Source organism: Mustela nigripes, chromosome 15 (genome assembly GCF_022355385.1).
Source record: "Mustela nigripes isolate SB6536 chromosome 15, MUSNIG.SB6536, whole genome shotgun sequence".
NCBI lineage: Eukaryota > Metazoa > Chordata > Mammalia > Carnivora > Mustelidae > Mustela > Mustela nigripes.
Window position 1 is genome coordinate 46728467 of NC_081571.1, and position 23145 is coordinate 46751611.

Consider the following 23145-nt stretch of genomic DNA (forward strand, 5'->3'; position numbering starts at 1 on the left):
TTGTGATCTCTCTCTGTGTCAAATAAATAAATAAAATCTTTTTTTTTGTTATTTTTTTTTTTTTAAAGATTTTATTTCTTTGACAGAAAGAGATCACAAGTAGGCAGAGAAGCAGGCAGAGAGAGAGAGAGGAGGAAGCAGGCTCCCCGCTGAGCAGAGAGCCCGATGCGGGACTGGATCCCAGGACCCTGAGATCATGACCTGAGCTGAAGGCAGCGGCTTAACCCATTGAGCCACCCAGGCACCCAAATAAATAAAATCTTTAAAAAAAATTATGCTCCCTGAATTTTGCTATTATCTAAGTGTTCCTTCTTCTTTTCTTCTTCTTTTGTTTTTTGTTTTTGCTTTTGTTTTGTGTGTCTTCGGAACTCTCTTCCATGTTTTAGATTTTTCTTCAATATTGGGTAATTGTTGGCTCCTTGTTCATATGTGAGAGTGAGACACTACCATACTATTTGAAGCTATGTATGTATGGTAGTAGAAGGACTTGTTTAATGTGTGTGCCTTGCTTAATGTATAGGCTGGCTGGGCAATGTCCTGACCATTTCAAGGCTAACCCTCAGATTTAGTAACATGAGAATTTTTTCTCTCCAGCAAGATAATTTTCCCCAGAGATGTTTTCTGCAGTCTCTTGCAGAGCTTGTGAATTGGGCTACCATGATGTGGTGGCAAACAGGTGAACCAGACTCAGCTACATAATTTCAGTGACCCCTTGTTAAAAAATTATTAAGAGTTTAAATAAAGCAGAAGTGAAACATTAAAACACCATGGGATCTTTCTGAGTGTGGGCCCAGTGTGGCTACTCAAGCCCCTCACCAATAACACCACCTTGTGGTGACTTGAGGTTCAGCATATCAGAGGTTTTCTGTTTGTCTCTTGAGAAATAAGTCTTGTTTCCTATTGGCAACTGCCAAAGGTAGTATTCTGGCTATAGAGAAAAGGTAGTGGAAAATAATTCTGAAACCTATTGTTTCTTATAAAGACTTTCAATAAATTGTTCTGCTTTCAATCCCAGGTAGATGGTTTTTGGGTTGTTGTTGTTGTTGTTTTTAAGATTTATTTATTTATTTTAGAGAGCACATCCTGTGTGTGAGTTTAGGAAAGGAGAAGAGGGATAGAATCTTCAAGCTGACTCCCCATGGAGTAAAGAGCCCTAGCTGGGGTTTAATCTCAGTACCCATGGGATCATAACCTGAGCCAAAACCAAGAGTCATATTCCTAGCCAGCTGAGCCACCGAGGTGCCATAGTAGATGTTTTTAATTTACTGCACTTAATCAGAAATCAGACTTTTTTTTTTTTAAGCTAAATTTAACAAAATAGAAAATTCCTCTTTGAAAATCTATTTCAGGAGCACCCATGTGACTCAGTCAGGCAGGGAGCTCTTGATTTAGGTTCAGGTCATAATCTCAGGGTCCTAGGATCAGGCCCTGCGTGGGCACCACATTCAGCAAGGAGTCTGCTTGAATCTCTCCCTCTGCCTCTCATCCTGTTCACACATACACTCTCTCTCTAAAATAAATAATTTTAAAAAATAAAAATGAAAATGTGTTACATTTTGCAAACTATAAAGTACAAAACAATTTAACTTTCTCTTTTTCTGTTCTTTGAACTTTTTAAATTGAAATCAACTTTAGAAGTAATCTAAATATTTTTCCTCACTTTATAAATGAATTAACTAAAACTCAGGTAACTGAGTGACAAGTATATCATCACACAGCTAAATGGGAGCAAAAGAATGTCACACATTTTTAAGGTTTTTTAGAGAGTTTAGTATTTAATGCTTAATTGGCTATTATTTAAACATAAATAATATTATTTAAACTTTCCTTGAAAAATTTAGACATCAAAGAATGTCTACTTGGAGAAAAAAAGCATACACAGGGAAAACTAATGCCTTTCACACTGTACAAATTCACAAATAATTTTGACTGATAATAGTAAATCAGGATCATGGGTTTGGCATTACATTGTGATGTGATAAAATGAGCATCGTAGAAAGTATTAAATGCTTAATTTTAAGTAAATATATAAATTTATTCTTTTAGGAAAATAGAGAATAAAACTAAATTATTATAAAATTATTTTTATATTTGCTATGTGTTTGTATCTATTTTATGAGTATTCTTGGATTATTATCCCTAGATGATAGTTACCAAAAACAAACAAAAAAAACCAAAAAACCCTTACTGTGACCTAATGTGCATTTTTCCTCCATCTTTTCCAATTATTGATAACTTGTCTCTTATCTCTTAGAATAGAACTACAATAATAATAATAAACCATTAACATTATATGAATTAAATACTTTCAATGGAGTTTTACAAATGCTTTCTTAAGCCCAGGTAAATATGAATGAGCATGAACAAAAAAATATTATCATCATTTTATTTGTAGAATATAAATATTTCATTCTTTTAGTGAGTCTTAAAATAACAAAAGCTTATACTTTGGAGCCATTGCTGAGGAAAAGCAATGCCTACATCTTAATTCTTACCATTTCAGCATTCAACTAAAATTTATATGTATATTCCAGTAAGTCATTCTTATGCTTGGGACCATCTTACTGTGTTGTAGTAATACATGGAATTATTCATTTTGAAGTATGAAGACTACTTTAGGAAGTTTTTTCCGTGTACAAAATCAAATCCAGTGCTTTTTTTAAGTCAAACTTTACATTTCTATGTTATTTCAGAAAATGCTCAGCTGGTGTTTGTCCAGTGGGATGAGCTCACGCAGCACAGTAGTAAAAAGGAACCATGGAAGGGAAGAAAAAAATAAATAAATAAAACTATTGGTAGACAAAAAAGACAACTTTTTCTTGTTGGTTTATTTTTTATACATATGCTTGTCAAAACAAAGTTTTCTTTCTAAAATTTAAACTCAGATATTTATCATACATTTGACAGTGGGGTTTTTTTCCCTCCTCAGCAAAAAGAATTTTTCTTCTTTTTATTTAGCACTATGTTTCACTTTTAAGGTAGCATATCCACCATTCTCAGATGGTTACTTAGTTATAAGACTATCCCCATATTCTTCTCTCACTAGTACACATGGGATTTATGTTGTAGTACCAAAATATAGATATGGAATTTTAATTATAAACATGACTCCTTTTCAGATTTACTAAAGTCTTAGTGATACATTTATGGCACTTGTAAAAATATGCTAAATGTAACAAATACTATTATTAAATTGTGTTAATATTAGATATTTAGCTGCATAGATAATCATGAAATGAAGGGCAGGTAGAAAAGAAAGTGCAGGTAACATGTATTGAATTCTTATTTGGTAATGTTCCCTTTACATAGATTGGCATATTTAATCTTTATAAAACTACTTTGAGAAAAGTATTATTATTAATGAAGGTAACAGAGAACTTAAATAATAAACTAATAAACAAACATAACAAAAGCTAGGTCTAGAATACAAATCCAAGATATTCTAACTTGTCTCACATGACTTCAAGTAAGAATTTTAAAGGATGGTCAAGAAAAATAGAGAATAAGCTGGAAGTTAAATCAATTAGGAAGGATGAAAAGATGAGGCTTAAAAGAATAGATGGCAAAAATTAAATGTGATAAAATCTTGCTACATGGTGAAAGAAAGTTTTAAGAAAAAAAGATACGTTATTGGGAAATATGAGGGAAATAAATATGTTTTTGTTCAAGTCAAAGAATGTCTTTATGGATTAGATAGGACGGGAATGCAGTTGGTAAAACTACCAAATTTCTTAGTGGAATTTAGCTTTCATGCTGGCACTAACACAAGTCCTATAAAAAATTTGAAGGAGTAGTTGTTTCTGGAGGATATTAAACATGTTAGACTATACAGGGCAACCAGAGAGAATGAACTCATTATCAGACAGCATGACAGATTAACCTGATTTAGACACTTAGTTCACTAACTCTAGTATAACTGGACTCATCCCAACTTCAAAGAGTCTCTATAAGTTCACTTAGTGAAAAAATGTCAAAAGAATAATATCTTTAGTCTTATTATTCAGGTTCCAACAGGAAAGAGATCATACACTCATATAAGGATACTTTAAATCATTATTTTTTCAAGCAGAGGAACTGATTCAAAGATGTCTATAGTGAAGATGGTAACCATAAGGGACAGTGCTGTAGTCTAACACTAGTGGTAGCAAACATTTTACCAAGCCTAAGCTTGAAAGGTCAAGCTCAGGGAAAGGTTAATAGAAACCAAATGAAGAAAACTCTGTCTTAAGAGGAGTAGTGATTTCCACTTAAGAGACCCAGCAAACCAAAGGGGTCCCTGATCTCTTTCAGTGATTTCTCATTGTCTGAATACAATGCAAAACCTAAAGAAAAGGATAAATTCTATATAAGGAGAGAGCCCGCTGGAGATGCATAAGGTGCAGGGAGGCAAATAGAAGGTATCTGTCAGCACAGTAACAATGTCAGCAATAACCGTATCTGCTGTAATTGCTTCTAGGTTCTTTGAGATTTTATCTCTACATTTTCTGAATAACCTTTTCATATATTTTTCTCTTTCTAAAACGTCTTATGCATTATATTCAAACCTCATTCTTAGCTGTTTACCTTAATTTCTATTTCACTAAGAAAATGGGAACAATCAGAAGACAACTTCCACAAACTCCCAGTATGACTTATACAGGCACACCTCATTTTATTGTGCTTCACTTTAATGTGCTTTACAGAAGATTACATTTTTTTACAAATTAAAGGCTTTTTACAACCCTGTGTTGAGTAAGTCTATCAGCACCATTTTTCCAAAACCATTTGCTCACTTCATGGGTCTGTCATATTTTGATAATTCTTAGAATATTTCAAACTTTTTTATTATTGTTATATTTATTATGGTGACTTGTAATCAGTGATCTATTGTATTTGTTAAGGGGCATCATGAAATATCCCATGTAAGATGGAAATTAACTGATAAATATTTTGTGTATTCTGACTGCCCCACCAGCCTGCCATTCCCAGTTTTCTCCTTCTCCTTAAGGGTCCCTATAACACCATATTATAATTATGCAAATTAATAACCCTAAGTGACCTCTAAATGTTTAAGTGAAAGGAAGAATCACATGTCTCTCACTTTAAATCAAAATCTGTAAATGTTTAAACTTAGTCAAAAGCCGAGAGATGCCAAAAGCTAAGCCTCTTATGCCAAATAGTTAACCAAGTTGTGAATGTGAAGGAAAAGTTATTGAAGGAAATTAAAAGTGATACTCCAGTGAACACACAAACAATAAGAAGTAAAACAGCCTCATTGGTGATGTGGAGAAAATTTTAGTGGTCTGAATAGAAGATCAAAGCATAACATAACATTCTCTTAAGCCAAAGCCTCATCCAGAATAAGACCCTAACGTCTTCAATTCTGTGAAGACTCAGGGAGGTGAGGAAATTGCAGAATAGAAGTTTGAAACTACTGGAGTTTGGTTTATGGGTTTTAAGGAAAGAAGCTGTCTCTGTAACCTAAAAGTGCAAAGTGAAATGGCAACCACTGATACAGAACTTGTAGCAAATTACCCAAAAGATCCAGCTATGGTCATTAATGAAGGTGGCTACACTAAACAACAGATTTCCAATATAGAAGAAACAACCTTCTATTAGAAGAAGATGCTGGACACCTGGGTGACTCAGTCAGTTAAGTGTCCACCTTCAATTCAGGTCATGATCTGACCTGAAATGTGTTTTAAAATATGCAAAAATGTGTTTTAAAATAACATGTTTTAATCCTGTTAGGACTCTTAAATCTAAGGTGGTATTATGTATAGGATAAATGCAAATAAGGAAACTTGGATATTTGTAAAAGAAATGTAAAAATCTATGTTGTTTATTTTAGTAAGTTGTTTCTTTCACTGCTTTACTTCACAAATAGAAATAGAAAATGATAGTGTTCATTCTAGATTAAGCTCTTGGAATTAAAGTACATTTTTTGAAGAAAAAAAAAAAAAAAAAGGAAGTGATCCTGGGATCAATTCCCACATCGGGCTCTCTGTTCAGCGGGAGTTAGCTTTTCCCTCTCACTCTCCCTTTGTGTTCTCTCTTTCTCTCTCTCAAATAAATGAACAAAAGTTTGAGACGAAGAAAGAGAAGGAGATGCCATCTAGGACTTTCATAGCTAGGAAAGAGAAGTCAATGCCTTCTTCAAAGCTTTAAAGGACAGGCTGAGTCTCTTGCTAGTGACTAATGTAGCTGGTGACTTTAAGTTGGAGCCTATGCTTGTTTATCACTCAAAAAAAAAAAAAAAATCTGAGGGCCCTTAAGAATGATGCTAAATCTATACTGCCTATAAATGGAACAACAAAACCTATAAGACATCACATCTGTTTATAACATGGTTTACTGATTATTTTAAGCCTTCTTTGAGACCTAGCACTCAGAAACAATACGGCTATCAAAACATTACTATTCATTGACAATGCATGTGGTCAACTAAGAACTCTGATGGAGATGCACAAAGAAATTAATGTTGTTTCCATTTCTACTAACATAATATCCATTCTGAAGCCCATGGATCACAGATACTACTTTTTACTTTCAAGTCATATTACTTAAGAAATACATTTCATAAAGCTATAGCTGCCGTAAGTAGTTATTTCTTTGAAGGATCTGGGAAAAGTAAATTAAATACCTTCTGGAAAGGAGTCACCATTCTAGATGCCACTTAGAACTTCTGTGATTCATGAGAAGATGTCAGAATATCAACATTAACAGAAGTTTGAAAGTAGTTAATTCCAACCCTCATGGATGACTTTGAAGAGTTGAAGACTTTAGTGGAGGAAGTAACTGCAGATGTAGTAGAATTAGCAAGAGAATTAAAATTAGAGGTAGAGCCTGAAATGTGTCTGAATTGCTGCCATCCCTTAATAAAACTTTAATAGCTGAAGATTTTCTTCTAATGGATGAGCAAAGAAATTGGTTTCTTTTTAAAAAATTTTTTCCATTTAAATTCAATTTAGTTAAGATATACTGTATTATTAGTTTCAGGGGTTGAATTTAATGATTCATAAGTTGCATATAATACCCAGTGCTCATTACATCAGGTGTCCTTAATGTCCATCACCCAGTTACCCCATCCCCCACCCACCCCCCTCCAGCAACCCTGTTTTTTTCCTTTACTTAGGAGTCTCCTTTGCCTTTCTCTCTGTTTTCATCTTACTTAATTTTTCCTTCCCTTTCTCTATGTTCACTGTTTTGTTTCTTAAGTTCCACATATGAATGAAATCATATGGTATTTATCTTTCTCTGACTGACTTATTTTGCATAATACCCTCTAGTACTATCCACGTCATTGAAATGGCAAGATTTAATTTTTTTGATGGCTGAGTAATATTCCAAAGCATATATATACTACATATTTATTATCCATTCATCTGTCAATGAACATCTGAGCTCTTTCCATATTTTGGCTATTGTTGACATTGGTGCCATAAACTTTGGGGTGCATATCCCCCTTGAAATGGAATCCACTCCTGTTGAAGACGCTGTGAAGAATGTTGTTATGATAACATAGGATTTAGAATGTTACATAAACTTGGTTGATAAAGCAGTGGCAGGGTTTGAAAGGACTGACCTCATTTTGGAAAGAAATTCTACTATGGGCAAAATGCTATCAATCAGCATAGAATGCTACGAAGAAATCATTCATGAAATAGTGAACTGATGCAGCAAACTTCATTGTTGTTGTATTTTAAAAAATTGCCACAACCACCTTCAGTAACCATCACCCAGATCAGTCAGCAATGATTAACACTGAGGCAAAATGCTCTACTAGCAAACTGAGTGTGATTTGTTGAAAGCTCAAATGATGGTTAGCATTCTTTAGCAATCAAGTATATTTTAATTAAGGCATAGTACATTTTTTTCCAGACCATAAAGCTACAGCACACTTAATAGACTACAATACAGTGTAAACATAACTTTTATATATACTGGGAGACCAAAAACTTCATATAACTCGCTTCATTGCCATGGTCTGGAAGTGAATCTATATTATCTCAGAGGTATCCCTACATTCCACTACCAATGTATGCATATATGTGCTCTGCCTTCCTTACTATTACCATGGATGATCTCTTGATAGAGGTATCTGAGGGCCAGATCATACAGTTGTACATTATGTTTCATGTACTTGCATCTCTCCTCAATTATATCACTCTAAAAATGTACTTTTTTCCCTGTATCATAAATTTTTCCCTTCATATTGAATTATTTCTTTCAACATAACAAAGATAAAGTAAATATTTTTATTAAGGCAAATCCTCTACTAATTGTTGGGAGACCGTTTCCTATGAGTCTATCAATTTGTACCCATCGTGCAAACTCAAGCACAGACTATTATTTTTATAAGAATGTTTATATGGGAAGCAGATTTGGGCAATACAGATTGTGTCTCCTATCAGAGTGAAGGGAAAACTTTCCTATATCCTTTTATGGAAGACTCAGGTTCCTTAAATTCAGGCTTCTTCTGTAACTCAAGCCCCTGCATGTGGGAATTAGGGCTCAGAGGACAGACATAAAAATGATGAAGCTATAGCTACTGCTGTTGTGTTGAATAATAAACTGTCTTTCATTTCTGACCCAGTACTGTTGGGGTCTTCTACTGGCATTCATGAAAGTAGCAGGCTAACTTGTAAGATTGAAGTAAAGTAAAATGTAGACCCTTTACTTTTACTGCTGTCAATCTCGTTTACCTGATACAGTATCCTTTGTGACAAAACTCCTTGAAAATGTTGTCTGGATTTATCCATCCTCCCATTCTGATTGTATTACTACACAGAAACTGCTATCAAAATTTGACCTAAAAATCACTTAATGCAATAGTCAGTTCTTAGATCTCATCTTTCGTTATTTATAACCAACATTCGACACTTCTGATCACCGTTTTCCTGCACTTTCAAGGACTTTCCTTACTTTGCTTCTAGATCAATACCATTATGTTTTTGGTCCTTTCATACCACGTGCTAATTTTCAGCATCCTTTGCAGGTTTTTCTTCATTTTTTTAGTCTCCTAAGATTCCATCCTTTATGATAAAGGGCTCAGTCTTGAAACACTTCTCTTTGCTTTCTACATGCAATTTCTGGAATATCTATCTCTTTTAGCATCATGACTTTAATTATCTGTCCATACTGACAACTAGCATATTTATATCTACATCCCAGACCTCTTGAGCTACACATTTACTTCCAACTGCTTGACACATTCACTTGGAAGTAAAATTGGCATATCAAACTTAGCATGTTTAAAACTGTACTACATGTTTCCCTTATAAGCCTATTCCTTTCACAACCTTTAATTCCATATAATGTCATCCACATCCTTTAAGTTGCTTAAGCTAAAAACCTTAAAGTTTTCTTTAACTTCTCTTTTTCTCATGTCATAAATCTAATCTTTCCACAAATTCCTTTGTCTCTTCTTACTTATATTAAAAGACATACACCCTCTTTATCACTTCTAATGCTATACCTGGTCTAACCTACCATAATATCTCTTATCTGAAGTACTTCAATAGCCTCCTAAGAGATCACAATATTTCTGTTCCTCCTGCTAAGGTTTATTTTCACCAGAGTATCCAGAGTAACCCTGCTGTCCTATAAAACGAAATCTTCACTTCTGTGCTCATACCTCTCTTGGTTTCCTAATTTACACAAAGTATAAAGCATAATCCTATATTTTATCTCCTTTACTCTCTTACTCATTCTGCCCAATCCATGTAGCCTTCTTCAATGATCCTCAGATATTCTGGTACATTTATTTTCAAGATATTTAAACTTCCTCCACATATCCATAAAGCTTACTGCCTCATCTCTCGTCACATCGTGGCTCAAATGCCCTCTTTTCCCTTAAAATTCTAATTCTCTGACCCCATGGACATTATATAATTTTTTATTTGTTTGTTTTGCTTCCTTATCTCTGACACCATTTCACATAATTTCCATTTTTACTTAAATATTCACAGCTGGAATGTAGGCTCTATGGAAAAATTAGTCTTTTTTTTTTTTTAACCATTCTATAATCATGACATTTACAATAGTCCCTGGCACATAGTGGTATTCACTAAATATTTGTCAAATGAATTGTTTACTTAATATATATCTCAGAAAGCCTCCCATGTATTACACAAATTGTTTTAGGGAATATTCTGAAAAATGAATAAAACATTTTTTCTTTCCCTTCCAATGAAAATCTTTGGTCAATACTGTTTTCTAGACAGTGTTCAATGAAATATTTAATTTAGTTACTATCCATAAGTAGTTTATCATATATCATCAACTTTCAGTTGTTCATCACTCTATGTTTTATGTATTAAATGACTAATAAGCTATATTCCTAATCTCAAGGTTGGGGTCAGTGCTTGTAAGTAGCAAGTTGCCATTTTTATTTTTTGCAAACATGTTTTTCTGTATATTAATGATTCTGATGCTCTCTTTTGGAGTTTTCAGAATTTATTTTTCATCCTTATTATCCAAGTCTAGTTAGTTAGTCCTTTCATATGTTATTGTTGGTAGTGTGTGTGTGTGTGTGTGTGTGTGAGAGAGAGAGAGAGAGAGAGAGAAATCTGAATTTGTCTAAACTATTATGCAAGTGTTCTTTGAGGGGAAGAAGAAATGTAGAAAGGAGTGCCATTGGGCATAGGAAGAGGGGGAGAAGTTTAATCAGACAGAAAGTAAAGCTGAAGGTTGTTGTTATGGGTTCAGTTGCGTTTCCCAGAAAAACATGTTGAAGTACTAGCTTCTAGTATCTGCGACTGTGACCTTATATTAAAATAGGGTCTTTATAGATGTATTCAGTTAAGACAAGGTCATTAGAGTTGGCCCTAACCCAGTACCAATCCAATGTAACACCCATAACTGATGTCTTTATAAGAAGAGAAGATGTGAAGATGGAGATAGACATTAGAGTGATGTATGTACATGCCAAGGAACACCAGCTATTTCCAGCCATCACCAGAAGTTAAGAGAGGCAGAGAACAGATCCTAAGCCTTTAGAAAGAACCAACCCTGCCAACAACTTGTTTTCAGATTTCTAGCCTCTATAGCTGTGAGAGAATAAGTTTATGTTTTTTTAAGCTACCTGGTCTGTGGTATTTTGTTATGGTATCTCTAAGAAACTAATATAATTAGAATGCCCGGAAAACTGTGGAAAAATTCATTACATACCATTGACTGGGTGATATATCAAGAGATCAGAGGATGGATGCCTAGTCAAGAAGTTGTATCTTAGACACTATTAACCAAGTCTCACGAGCAACTCCCTATCTACTGTGGCATGTGAATGGCAGAGCTGCTTTACCTGCTTGTACCCTAAAGGCTAAGACAATAAACTTCTTGTGTGTAATGCTATTGGACAGATGAATCATTATAGACCTCCTAAGATTTGTATTTGATTATGACCCCAGGGCCTTGAAAACCTCTAAAGAGAAGAAGAGTTTGAAAAGCTATTAGTAAAGATGTAGATTAATTTCTTCATAATCTTGAAGATGGAAAGCTTGAATTTGTGTTTTATTTAAATTATAAGCATTTAAAATATGCTATAGAATATACATGAGGTTGTCATCAAGATGTTTATCTGTTCCATATGTAAAATCCTTCTTACTGGAACAGAATATGACTCTTACATTTTTCTCAGTTATCTGGATATTATGAGCAAAATTGTTTTATCTGTATTACTTGGGTTTTTGCTTAAATAACACCTCTTGAAAGTTAGTACCTTGAATTTATAAATCCGTATCTTTAAGACCTTGTTGAGTTACTGCCCTGTAGCTTCCAACAATTTGATTTTTTTTTAATTTCATTTACTTCTTCTGTAAAAATATTAATAACAGTGTGTAATTATTAGAAATGACTAGGCTGATAATATAAATTATTTTAATTAAAAAGTATCATAATTTAAGCTGAGGAAGAGTCCTCAATCTAGTTAATCTGCAAAAGAGTTCATGATCTCTTTTAGGAAATTCTGGGAAAGGTTTTTTAATTCCTTAAGAGTTTAAATGACTTAGCAAAGTATCTCAGATCATCAGATGCAACCTGAGTGTAATTAAAAAACAAACAAACCAAAAAACCTCCAAATGAAGTATTGATCAGAATTCTTTATTTATATGAAATTACATCCACGCTATTAATTTTTGTTCTTATTTAAAGGTTTCCACTGTCTTTTTTTTATAAAGATTTGTTTATTTTGGAGGGGGAATGAGCAGAGGGAGACAGGGAGAGAGTCTTAAGCAGACTCCATGCTGAGCACAGAGCCCAACACAGGGCTGTATCTCACAACCCTAGGATCATGACCCAAGCCAAAACCAAGAGTCAGATGCTTAGCCAACTAAGTTACCCAGGCCCCCTGGTTTCCACTGTGTCTTATCCAAATAATTTGAAAGGAATTATTTTGTTGAAAGCAATCTACTAAATTTTATTTGTGTAAGAATGACTGTCAGGCCAATCGAACTTGACTATGAACAATGAAATCTATTAACTTCTTCAGAAGAAATTTTTTTTTTAAAAAATACAAATGAGGTCACCCTTGTCACATAGGACAATGGAGAAGCAAAAAAGATAAATATTGACAGTATCCTGGGTACTACCCAGGAGAATATGTTTTGTTTAGAGATAAATGCTTAGGTTCACTGCTGTGCTGGAGTGGTTGTGAATTTTTTACTGTCTTTGGCGGGGTACCTCAACCTTTGAAATAGGGACTCATGTGCGAGTGACATATTATGAAAATCTGGCAAAAGAGTAGGGGAAATTTGTCAAGGATGGGAAAGAGGCCATGGTAGAGTGAAAGGTCAGGATAAGTCTGATTTCAGTGTCATTTCAGCAAGGGAATTTTATGCTTAAGAGTTGCCCTGCGCAGAATCAAGGTAATAACATCATTTTTATGCTGAGGTGGAACCTAGGCAACCTAGCTCTCTACATTTATAGGTAAAGGGATAGATGCTCCAATGGCTCAATGTTAGTTCTCCAGCCTGAGCCATAGGTATGCACTGTTGGAAGCAAATTGACACCAGAGTTACAGGTGTGGCATATGGGGGTGGGGGGAGGAGGGGGAGGATCTTCAATGTCTTTGTGGAATAGACAGAGTCCCTACCTCTTTAATTAACTTCTGGAGAGAAGTTGGGCTCTCTGAGTTGTGTGGCAATTCCAGATTGATCACAGTGTGTAAGCCCATTTCTACAGAACTCACCAATTTCAGACAGTTACTGTTTAATACAACCCAAATGAGAAGATAAACCTTGTTATTTATAGCCTGTTCAATTGTCAAATGATGTTTTTTTAAATCAAAATGAAAAGATGGCCATAATTCTATCTCAAGTTCCTTAAGTAATCATTAGAGTATAAACTAGCATGATTTTGGGATTTTAAACCATTCCTTTAATAAAAATGTGCTTCTCCCAGAAAATCACAGTTATACGAATAACTAATCATTCCCAGTTAGTTATTCTTAACTGGAAGTGTGACACAATGAGGAGATTATTAGGTTTTATGCTATCAGTAAGTAACTCTGGGAACCTGAGACTATTTCAGTTATCTCTTCTTGCTCTTTGTATTCTTATCTGTGAAATGGGGATGATAAGAACTGCCATATTTATTTTGTATAGCTGTATTGAATACACGTTAGTGAAAAATAATACATTTTTAAAAAAGGAATTATTAACCTCTGAAGTTGAATCATTATTATAAGTAGGTTCAGCAGAAACACATCTTTTATATGCCTAACTAAATTCAAGTGATGGAAAAATCACTTTTCCAGGAAAGAAATTTAGTAAGATGCATGCATCAAATATCTGATTTCTTAATTTCTATGTACCCTAAAATGATTAGGCAATCTTTTAAAGTTAAGATTTAACAATTCACTTTCTGATAATAATTATTTTTGTATTATTAAGCTCAGTGTTCCATATGGAATTAACTGAAAATTGGCATCGATATTTCAGTAAGTCTAAATTTGTACCTGTGCACAATGGTTAATATTTGATAGTTGGAAATGTTGTGAACACTAAATTTACAGTAAGCAGTGACTTTCTTTCAAGATATTTTTGAAGAACTGCAGTCATATCTCTGAAAGATTCATCACTTACTTTCTCTTTTCAGTGATTATTACAGAAGTCTACAGACAGCTACACCCGTAACAGCAAGTTAAACAATTCATCTTCTATGATATATTATTTGAAGTACTACATTTTTCAATTTGTTTCAGGATAAACTGATAAAATTTCTATATTGGCCTTAAATTCAGCAATTCCACTAAGTTGAATAATTTTATCTTCACTCTGCAGTTGCTTAGATACCTCTGGGTATTTTCTGGCTTTATCTTTGTTGCCAGAAGTATTTATGCATTAAACTAGGACAAGAGATACTTTAACCAACTTGATCTTTATTATACTGGTGCACAGGTTACTACTTAGATGGAGATTAACAAGCCAGTGAAAGTGCTCTCTGGGGATATTGAGTCCACTGTGTTGAGAGGGTCAAATGCATTATCCTTTTCAAATTCTAGAGGCTAGGAAACAACTTTAACATATTCCATGTCCCTCTGCAACTGCTGTTATAATGTATATCATTGGGCATGCTGTGCTTTCTATCATTATTTAATTTCATGCAATAATAAAATTTATAAAGTTAAGACTTAAGCGGAATTCAGTAACTTTTAAGTCTTATATTGTCTGGCTTAACAAAATAATCTTTGGATGCTATTGTATTTAATATAATTTTTTTTTCTTGTAGGGGGAATAAAGCATCTGTCAGCTATTTCAACCTGTTGAATGTAAAATATTTTGCAGAAAAAAATTAAGGTGCTAAAGTTATTAAAAGGGAGTGATTAGACAGGAAGTGCTTTTCAAGATAAATTAATAATAAAATTTTATCAGAAGTGCAGTTTTATTTACTAAATAAATATAAGGGTAATGAAATAAATATGATTAAGATTTGACATGCCATTTTCTATAGAAAAAATAGTTCTATTTCTCTATTGTATATTCTAGTAGAATCATAGAAGAAATATATTATCTTCTTAGTCCAGGGGCATATGCTATTGTGATCATAATAAAAATTGGAAATACAGATTTAATATATGATCTACATAATTTTAAAGTGGTGGTATTATGGAGAATATTTAAAATACTAAATTCCTTTCTAATCTAAATATGTTTTCCTTACCCCCAAAGAAATAAAATATATCATTGCAGTGATTTTTTTTAACCATATCTGACTTACCAAATCAATAACACAATAAAACTTGAAATTATTTCTTGTCAAAACCATGGAATACAGGGGTGCCTGGGTGGCTCATTGGGTTAAAGCCTCTACCTTCAGCTCAGGTCATGATCTCAGGGTCCTGGGATCAAGCCCCACATGGGGCTCTCTGCTCAGTGGGGAGGCTGCTTCCCTCTCACTCTCTGCCTGCCTCTCTGCCTACTTGTGATCTCTGGTTGTCAAATAAATAAATAAAATCTTAAAAAAAAAAAAACACCATGGAATACAGAAAATTTCAGCACATATTGTTGCTTTTTAAAAATATCTCAAAATGACTTAAAATAGTATAATTTATACTTTGCAGGTTTTTTTTTTTTAAAGATTTTCTTTATTTATTTGAGAAGAGAGAGAGTGAGAAAGAGAGAGCATGAGAAGGGAGAGGGTCAGAGAGAGAAGCAGACTTCCTGCTTAGCATGGAGCCCTATACCGGACTCGATCCCAGGACTTTATCCCAGGACTCCAGGATCATGACCTGAGCCAAAGGCAGTCACTTAACCAACTGAGCCACCCAGGCATCCCAATACTTTGCAGGGTTTTTTTTGTTGTTGTTTTGTTTTGTTTTGCTATGAGATTGGCCTCTACTTAAAACAAAAACAAAATATAATGTATCTTCTGTCCCCAATTTCTCTTCCTTCTTCCATTCAAAGCATTCTCTTCCCTTGAGATGTTTCTTACTTTCTGTGCCCTTATTATGAAAAAAAAAGTATATTTTTAATATTTTATTAATTTATTTGACAGAGAGAGATCACAGGTAGGCAGAGAGGCAGACAGAGAGAGAAAGAGAGAGTTAGAGAGAGGGAGAAGAGGCTCCCGCTGAGCAGAAAACCTGTCACGGGGCTCAATCCCAGGACTCCGAGATCATGACCTGAGCCAAAGGCAGAGGCTTAACCCACTGAGCCACCTATTATTTGCTTTTTTATTAGAATTGATTAAACTTGTTTATATTCAACTTTTATGTTCTATAATTTTCAGGATTAGTTTTAATTCTGCACCTTCACATCAGTAAAAGTAAACAATATAACTGTATTTATCCTTCCTAATAAATAATCAAATTAATAAAACTTACTTAGTTAACTTTGTGGAAACACTCTATTAAGATTGTAAAATTTGCTTTACTCTTTTTCAGTTGAAAATTTTCAGTTAGCTCATTTTATGTCCTACCTAAGTGGAGAGCAAAAGTAAAGTGAATACTTTTTTGATTATTTTCCACATGTATCACTTAATTTTTGTATCATTTATTCTTTAAATCACCTAAACAAAACAAGACCTGAATGTGGAAATAATAATTACCAAATCTAATTTCCTTATGATAGGTCAGGTTCTACCTTTCAGTTACAGATTTTTGACACTGTTCACCTGCTTCTTCCTTCAGCCAGGTCTTCTTATTATTTACCTTATCTCCGCTGTTACTCTGGAATTATTCTTGCTTCTATAGCTGCCATATAAAAAAGCTTTAAATCTTTGAGGCACCTGGGTGGCGCAGTCTGTTAAGTGACTGACTCTTGGTTTAAGCTCAGGTCATGACCTCAGGGTCAGAAGATCAAGCCCCATATCTGGCTCTGTGCTCAGTGAGGAGTCTGCTCAAGACACTCTCTGCCTCCTGCTGCCCTTCCCCCCCATATAAGTAAATAAATCTTAAAAAAAAAAGAAAAAAATCTTCGAACATTCCAGTTCTATACAATCACTTCATGAACTTTCCTAATTATTTTCCTTAGTCTTGACTTTGTGTTGCTCTTTCTCCTAAAATATGTATGGAACTACAAAAGATTCTGACTAGCCAAAGTAACCTTGAAAATGAAAAGCAAACCTGGAGGCATCACAATTCCAGACTTTAAGTTATATTAAAAGCTGTAGTGATCCAGAGTGCTGTGAAGTGTGTAAACCTGGCGATTCACAGACCTGTACCCCTGGGGATAAAAATATATGTTTATAAAAAAATTAAAAAATTAAAAAAAAAGCTGTAGTGATCAAAACAGTATGGTACTAGCCACAAAAATAAACACATACGTCAATAGAACAAAATAGAAAGCCCAGAAATAAACCCACAACTATGTGATCAATTAATATTTGACAAAGGAGGAAGGAATATGCAATGGAAAAAGGATATTGTTTCCAACAAATTGTATTAGAAAAACTGAGCAGCAACATACAAAAGAATAAAATTGGACAACTTTCTTAAACCATAAACAAAAATAAATTCAAAATGGATTAAAGACCTAAATGTGAGACAAGAAACCATTGCAACCTTAGAGCAGAACACAAGCCATAACCTCTTTGACATTAGCCGTAGCAAGTTCTTACTAGGTATGTCTACTGAGGGAAGGGATACAAAAGGAAAATTAAACTATTGGGACTTTATCAAAATAAAAAGCTTTGTACAGCGAAGGAAACAACAAAACTAGAAGGCAACCTTCAGAATGGGAGAAGGTATATGCAAATGAAATATCTGGTAAGGTATACCTGATAAAGGTATATCCAGAATATATATAGAATTTCTATAAAGGTAGGGTAAAACTAAATAATCCAGATGAGAAATGGGCAGAAGACATGAATAGACATTTTTCCAAAGAAGGCATCCAAATGGCCAATAGACACATGAAAATATTCTCAACATCACTTGTTATTAGGAAAATACAAATCAAAATCACAACTGTCAGAATGGTTAAAATATCACCTTACAACTGTCAGAATGGTTAAAATTAACAATACAAGAAACAACAGGTACCAAGGATGTGGAGTAAGGGGAATGCACTGTTGGACTGTTGGTGGGAATGTAAGCTGGTGCAACCACTCTGGAAAACAGTATGGAAGTTTCTCAAAAAGTTAAAAAGAGAACTACCCTATGATCCAGCAGTTGCACTGCTAGGTATTTACCCAAAGTATATTAATCAAATGTTTTAGTATTCATGCACCCTGATGCTTATAGCAGCATTATCAATAATAGCTAAATTGAGGAGAGCCCAAATGTGGAGAAAGATGTCTTACACGCACGCGCGCACACACACACACACACACACACACACACTGGAATATTACTCAGGCACCAAAAACAATGAAATCTTCCCATTTTCAATGACACGGATGGACCTAGAGGGTATTATGCTACCCAAAGTAAGTCAGTCAAAGACAAATACCATATTATTTCACTCATTTGGAATTTAAGAAACAAAACAAATAAACATAGGGGGAAATCATAGGGAAAAAAGAAAGACAAATCAAGAAACAGACTTTTTTTAAAAAGATTTTATTTATTTGAGTGCTCACTTCAACAACACATATACTAAAATTGGAAAGATTTTATTTATTTGAGAGAGAAAGCACAGAGGGAGAGTGAGAGAGAGAAGTAGACTCCCCACTGAGCAGAGAGCCTGAGAGGGGCTCGATCCTAGGACCCCAGGATCATGACCTGAGATGAAGGCAGATGCTCAACCAACTGAGCACCCAGGTACCCCGAGAAACAGACTATCAATGAGAATAAATTGATGGTTACGAGAATGGAGGTGGGTGGGGGCATGGGTTAAATGGGTGATGGGGATTAAGGAGGGAACTTGTTGTGATGAGCACTAGGCATTCTGTAGAAGTACTGAATCACTACATTGTACACCTGAAACTAATATTATGCTCTATGTAAACTAACTGAGATTTAAGTAAAAACTTGAAAAATAATAAAATAAAATGTACATTGGTCATTTTGGTCATTTTGGCTGGACTTTAGAAAGAATTGAGAGTGGCTGTGTTCTTCTTTGTAAGTAGTATCTTTGATCTGATTTTGTCTCCTGAACTACTGAATATGTAAACCTCATCTCTGGTTCTGGCCTATGGTTTTCCCACAATATTAGGATGAACAGCCTTGTTAAGACTTTTTAGTACTAGGAAAAATTTCTGCTCTTTAATCAGTTTTATCTTGTTCTTGATTGTCAGTTTCCAGTACTTTTCTGGACCTACACTGTCACTGTGATTAAGTTTATTTGCAGACTCAGTTTTCTGTGACCTCTCTCAATTCCAGGTCTTGATTTTACATTTGGAATATAGAATGATTCAGACAGCAGTAATTATTCATAATCTATTGAATTCTAATTCTAACCATGATGGAATAACAGAAACTACTGAATGTGACATCCCTACTTAAACAAGCAAAAACAAAGAGACAAGAGAATTTTTGAAAATATGCAGCACAAGGCAGTGATCTTTAGCAAAGTATTCCTAAGAGTAAGCCTGTTTATTGCCTGGAGAGAGTATCTAGATGACAGTACATGGGAACCCAAGCAGAGCCCAAAAATGTTTTCCAGCTGAGGACAGATAGTTAAGAAGTCAAGGAGACAAATTCGGTTAGAATTTGCAGAATTTATAAGAGAAAAGAGCATCACTATAAGGAGATAGTTGCATACAAAGAGAGGTCCAAAGATCTACAGAAAATTCTCTTGATACTTAAGCTAAGTCCTAATCAGTACATGCAGGAGGAAAGTACTAGAGACCAAGGAAGGAATCACTGGAAATTAGCTAGCAGAACAATTATTTGTGAACATCAAAGGCTGGAAATATTTCATGTTCCCACCAGGTACAGTAGAAAATCCTCCTAATAGATGGGCATCGAATAGAGTATTCAGAAGGATATTGCTTTAGAAATAAGTAAAAATTATCCTACAATAAAGATTATAATGGTCTCATTTAACAAAACTTAAATTCAAGTCTTGAAAGGATAAAACTGACACCATGTAATTTAACTATATCCTGAAAGAAAGCTCAGGTATATTTAAGATAACACGGAAATTTTCAGCAACCAGTAAGGTAAAATTTACCATACCCAGGAACTCCAAAAAAAAAAAAAAAAAAAAAAAAAAGAAAAAGAAAAAGAAAAGAAAAAAATCACACTCAAAAATGATGAAAATAAGAAATGGTTAAGAAAAATAAGTCTGTAGAAACAGACTCAGGAATGACACAGAACAAGTAGCCAAAAACAATAAAGAAGAGTTATTATAGCTATATTTTGTGTATTCGAAAAGGTAGAAAAATTCATGAGCATGTTAAAGAGAGAAAAAATGAGTAAATAAAAGATATACTCAAACTTCCCAAGAGGGAAAATGCAGTTTCTGACAAGAAATATCTACTTGCTAAAATTAATGGTGGGTTAGCTACTACAAAAGAAAAGATTAACAAACATAAAGATATAGCAATAGGAACTCTACCAATAGAGAGAAAAAGAAGACTGATGATTAGGAGAAAAATCAATGAACTGTGGTCCAGTTTCAAATGGTGCACTGTATGTATAATTGTCATTACTGAAAGAGAGAGATCAGTTTTTCTTCAAATGTGCTACAAAAAAATCTTCAGACCTAAGAAACGTAATAAATGCAAATTAAAATAAACATGAAGGAAATGGGAAGTCATTCCTATGATTACAGTGTGTTATATAAGACTGTCTTGCTAGAAGGCCCTGTAGTTTTGATTTCTACCAATTACTCAGTTTCAAGGTCATATTATTTTTAGGTATCTCTTAAAGAAGTTTCTTGCTCTGGGATACACATTTCTGTCTTAGCCAGTTAGAGCTACTATAATAAAGTATATATTAGGTGGCTTGCAAACAGAAATTTTAAGTTTTGTAGGTTAGAAGTCTGAAATTGGAGTGCCAGCATGGTCAGTTCTGGTGAGAGCCATGTTCCAGGTTGCAGACTGCTAAATTCCTATTGTATCCTCACATGACAGAGGGAGGTCTAGAAAGCTCTCTTTGGCCTCTTTTTATAAGGACATCAATACCATTTTTGAAGGTTCCGTCATCATGAGCTAATTACCTCTCAAAGACCCCACCATATAACACCATCATGTTGAGGGTCAGGATTTCAACATATGAATTTTGGGGGAACATTAACATTTAATTTGTTGCAGGCATATTGATTATTTTGAGGTGAAGGCACTTGAAAAATAGCACACAACATAGGAGCTCTATGCTCTTTCTACCTAAAAGAAGATCATAAAATTTCCAATGGAAAGGATACTCTTCCCAAAGAAAATTATCCCCAGAGACTGAGAGTCAGTACTAAAACAGACCAGTACACACAAATCGAATAGAATAGCCCTTATTTGCTGTTAGTTTCCCCTTTATATTTCCTAGTCACAGTTTCACAATTTATTGCTCCTAGCCTAAGTGCAATTTTCTTATCAAAGACTAACAATTTATTATTCTTTGTTTAAAAAGCTATATAAGCTTTTGAACTCGCTGACTTCTTCAGGTATTTATTTTCATTTTGACTATTCCTATGTTCATGTAAAAATCACAAAATTTGTATGCTTTTCTCTTGTTATTACTGTACAATCATTCATGCAATACTTATGTTCCAAAGTTACCCTTATTATTTAAAGTTCCTAATTTTAAAGATTTTATTTATTTATTTGTAAGAGAGAGAGAGTGAGAGCGAGCACAGGCAGACAGAGTGGAAGGCAGAGTCAGAGGGAGAAGCAGGCTCCCTGCGGAGCAAGGAGCCCGATGTGGGACTTGATCCCAGGACGCTGGGATCATGACCTGAGCCGAAGGCAGCTGCTTAACCAACTGAGCCACCCAGGCGTCCCTAAAGTTCCTAATTTTAAAAAGAGGGGTTTCTAAGAGGATAAATTTACCATTTACCTATTTACTTCTTTTTTATAAACAATACCTGAATGTAGAAATACCTATTATCCTGACAGGGATATAAGGAAGGAATGAATGCTGTCTCATTTTCTACAATTAGAAGAAAAGTACACCACAGTTTTTGGAAACAGGTAATGAGAATGTGAAAAATAAAGGAGGCAGCTGATTTTTCTTACAGCTTGAAAAAAAAAAATCATAGCATTCCCCCCCACCCTTCCAAAAGTTAAAAAGATAAAAATGCCAACTAATCTGAGGCTGTTTCTGAATATCTTGTTCATAGTCTTGAACATTAACCTTTCAGGTCACCCCATGGTAACCACTAACAGTGCCTAATATCTGATTCTCTATTCTTAGAGCTCACCTTGTAGGAAAGGATTCATGTCCTGAAGACACTCTTCATAGCAAATTTCCCCTGCTAGCAGAAATCCTCCTACATGGTGGCAATAGGAAAGAGGATCTAATCTCTCAAGACGGAAATGGGAATGTACTTTTCCCTAGATATATCATTTTACACAGAGACGACTGTACCATCAAACGATTAAACCCATTGGATTCACTATTGTTGATGGAACTTGCTTTTGGCATGATGATCCAATTGTCATCTATTGTATAATGTTTATGGGAAAATATATTTAAGATATAATATCCTCAGATATGTTAAAAGATCACAACCAGGTTTGCCTCTGGAGAATGCCAGTCTTTATTCCAATGGACTTATAATAACCTTTTGGAGAAACTTATTACTGTTTTCATACCTCTGTTTTTCATCGGTAAAGTTATGTTGATATAATTTGTTTTTCTGCTTTGCTTTCATCCTGGTTGGCAGCTGCCCAAAGGTTTACAGTAAATTTGTTTTAGTGAATTACTTTTTCTTCTCTTGCATTTCTCTTTTCTTGCTGCCTCTCTGCTACTGGCTAGATGCCCACTGTACCCTAGTAAGCTTCCCTATAAGAACAGGTGAAAAAATCTGTTCATGGAGTTGTAGACAAGGGTTTTATTCAGTTCACACAGTTGACTGGTTCTTGCATCTCCTTTCTGTGGCTAAAATGAGTCCATCTTTTCAGATGCTGAGTTTAGCAATTTTAGAAAATTAGATTTTTCTTTTTTTAAGTACACTTTGAAAGATTTTATTTATTTATATTTTCATTAGATGATCTCCATTGCCCTAGCCGTCTTTACTTAATCTTCTGAATACTGAAGACAAAATAGCTTCCTAGTTAAAGTATTTATCTGTGAATTATGCATATATGGAAACACCTAACATAATGAAATTACTGAAGCAGACA

At 34.3% G+C, this 23145-nt stretch overlaps 1 pseudogene; it reads left to right on the top strand.

The window, feature by feature from the left end:
• Positions 1-7737, top strand: part of LOC132002671 (tigger transposable element-derived protein 1-like) — a 58720-nt pseudogene extending 50983 nt beyond the window's left edge.
• Positions 7738-23145: the final 15408 nt, after the last annotated feature.